Genomic DNA, 3,407 nt, shown 5'->3' on the forward strand with positions numbered 1-3,407 from the left:
GATCCCATCCCCGTCGCCATTTATGTCACCCATCACCCGGGGACGGGTTCGTTCGGGAATCGCGAGGCAAGAGAGAGATGCCCGGGACGGAAAGCCTGAGTTTTATATAACATTTGTTCCGCGAGGCGAATTGAATTATGTAATAGTTTAGGAGCAGTGAATTCAACGTCCCTTTCGGGAGGAATGTGATGAATTAGTAATATTAGAGCTTCCCTAACGGGAGGAATACACTTATATGTTACCCGCACGTGGTGAGGTGAATAGCTCTCGCCTCGTGCTTTCCCACACGGGAACAATCCACTTATGCGTTACCCACACGTGGTGAGGCGGCTGGCCCTCGCCACCTGCATTCCCACTTGGGGAGGTATTCACTTATGCTTTCCCCGCCCATAGTTCAGCACCTGGCTCCCACCCATCAACGTTCGGCGAGACACTCACCCGTCCCGCGGCCCTTTCCTCGGTGGGTTGATCCAGGTTGCAGAGCGGGAAACTGGCGTACTGGGCAGAGAAGAACACGTTGGGCCGCTGCTACAGCAGCGCCTGCTGCTGCTGCTACTGCTGCACGTCTCGGTCTCCTGCCCAGAAGGTCAGAGGCTACAGGTATTTATTACCTGTGACTTAGGCCGTCCCGGCTTCCGTCCTCTCCTGCTCAATCTCCGCCCCTTTCATCCACATACCTTATTTGGTCTTTACTGAGGTGAGGGACACCTATCTTTCCACCACGCCCTCTCTGGCCAGAGAAGTTATGTCACAGCTTCTAGACTGTGAGCCCGCTGTTGGGTAGGGACCGTCTCTATATGTTGCCAACTTGTACTTCCCAAGCGCTTAGTACAGTGCTCTGCACACAGTAAGCGCTCAATAAATACGATTGAATGAATGAATAAATGAATAAAATGGGAAGGTGAAGTCTGTGAGTCCCATGTGGGAGAGGAAGCAGCAAAGCAATTAGGAAAGGGCGCAGGGCTGGGATGACGCAGACCTGGGACCAGCTCCCGGTGGCGATACTTTTGTGCTATGTGATGCTTTCGTCAGACACTTTGGAATCTGTGTGCCTCAGCTGCCACACCTGTGAACCTGAGAATGAACTAAGTGTTCCCTGAATGAACTAAGTGTTCTCTCTCTTCCACATGCTGAGAGCTCCGATGTGTGACGCAGGCTGCCTCTGCTCTATGCCGACATACCCCACACCAGCGATTGTCCATGAATGACGGCTGAACAAACACCACTTCGATAAAGCGGGTAAACTGGGGCCAGCCTAAGACCTACACCCAGCCAATCGGGCCATGTGTCCAGGGGAAGGAACACGGTGTAACGACTCGGGACATAAAGACTTCTGGGTGTCGTAGTCTGACGCTCTCTCTTAAGGGTGGTCACCTCTAGCTAAAGGACTACCACCACCAAGGCTCATTCCGACGGGCCCACGGCCATTGGCCGGAGCGCGGAAGGTGCGGACGCCGGTTGTTCAGTCTGTTTTCCGATAGAGAATGATAGTAATTAGGGGATTTGTTAAGTACTTGCTACCCCTGCCCGTGAGGTGTAGTGTAGAAAACACAGAAATCCAAAACTCGCTCCAAACCGGGAGCATCAGTTGAGCGCCGATGTAACACTCCAGAATTCCCACAAGAGGGAAGCTTCCCGGCTTCGTGTGGCCCCGGCCGGCTCCTCTGGATTTCCACAGCCCCGCCGCCTTCCAAAAAACCTCTCTCCCCCCTAGAGAAGCTGCGAAGCGATTTGGGATGTGGCAGACCTGGAACCAAGTCTTGGTTTTGACGCTTCTGTGCTGCGGGACCTTGCCCAACGCACTTTGGAATCTGTGTGCCTCAGCTGTCAAACCTGTAACCCTGAGGATGAACCATCTGTTGACACTCTTCCGCAGGCTGGGAACCCCCAATGTGGGAGGCAGACTGCTTCTGCTCTGGTCTTACGTCCCCCACACCAATGATTAGCCAAGTGTAATCGCTGAACTAACAGTACTGCGAGAAAGTGGAGGCGACAGAAGCCAGCCCATGCACCCACCCTGCCAATCCCGCCGGTTCGCGATGGGAGGGACTGCGGGGTGGTGCAACAGGCCACACAGCCTTCTCGGAGTCGCAGTCTGATGCTGGCTCTTGATTGGCATTCACCTCCGCCTCAAGAACTACCAGTCCCATCGTGTCCCGGGTCGGGGCCCGAGGCCATGAGCCAGCCAGAAGGCGCCGGCAGCGGTTGTTTAGAACGTTTTCCGATTGAGATTGATAGTAATTATGGCATTTTCTCAGTACTGGCTACCACTCCCAGTGAGGCGTAGCGCAGGGAACACAGAGAGCCCAAACTCGGTCCAAATCTGGCTCCTTTCCTCTCATTCACTCACCAGAGAATTTACCACACAACAAACCGCCAACGCACTGAGCGGTCCCTTAAATCGGTAGGGATTTTTATACATCCATTCATTGGCATAATCCCGCTCTCACCTGGTCCAGGCAGCTGCCTTTGGATCTCCCCAAGATGCTCCTATGGGAGTGAATCCTCATTATTACCCGGCGCTGTCCATCGGATTCCCATGGATCCCAGGCCAGGCACTGACCCAGTCCATCAGACCCTTTCGGGAGGGTTCTTTGGAGGCTCGAGGCTCGAAGACCTCTGGCAGTCGTAGTCAAATGGTCTCTCTGGAGAGCGATCGCCTCCGCCTACCGAATCGCAATCTCCGTCGTGCCCCACGGCCTGTGTCATAGCATTGGGCGGCTCGCAGCAGGCTCGGGTAGCCGATATTCAGCCTGAAAAAGGGCGGCTTTGTGCAGCACTGCGACCGCGCTGAGCTTTGCCCCGCAACCCCCAGCCCCCCTGCCCTTCTGTCTATAGCCACAATGAATTATTTACTATTGGTGTCTGTTGCGTCGTCCCCCACCACCACCACCGCCGGAGACTGAAAGCTCATTGTGTCCAGTGAATGTGTCTCTTTGTTAGGTTGTAGTCCCGCCAAATCTGAGTACAGTGCTCGACGCACAGTCAACACGATTCCTCGATCGATTGATTGAGTCAAACACAACACCAAAATACAGACGTGTGAGACAGGAAGAAAAGTCGTACGATTTACAGTGATGCGAAAGGAAAGCAGCCGGATCTTTCGGCGAGATCTCTAATTCTGGCTCTTGACTATGTCACCCTGTGGGCAAGTCGCCTTTCTGTAAATGACTGATTGTTTCATTTTTTCTTTCCTTATTCATTTATTTCTGTATATTAAGGTCTGTCTCTCCCTCTAGACTGTGAGCTAGTGTCTGTTTATTGTTATAGGGTATTCTCCACAGCTCTGAGGAAAGTGCTTGGAAAACAGTAGGAGCTCAGTCAATGCTATTGAATGAATGAAAGAAAGAAGGAAGGAAGGAATAAATGAAAGAATTTTCCGGGTCTCATTTACCTCATCTGTAAAA

The sequence above is a fragment of the Tachyglossus aculeatus genome, unplaced genomic scaffold (assembly GCF_015852505.1).
Source record: "Tachyglossus aculeatus isolate mTacAcu1 unplaced genomic scaffold, mTacAcu1.pri scaffold_78_arrow_ctg1, whole genome shotgun sequence".
Lineage (NCBI taxonomy): Eukaryota > Metazoa > Chordata > Mammalia > Monotremata > Tachyglossidae > Tachyglossus > Tachyglossus aculeatus.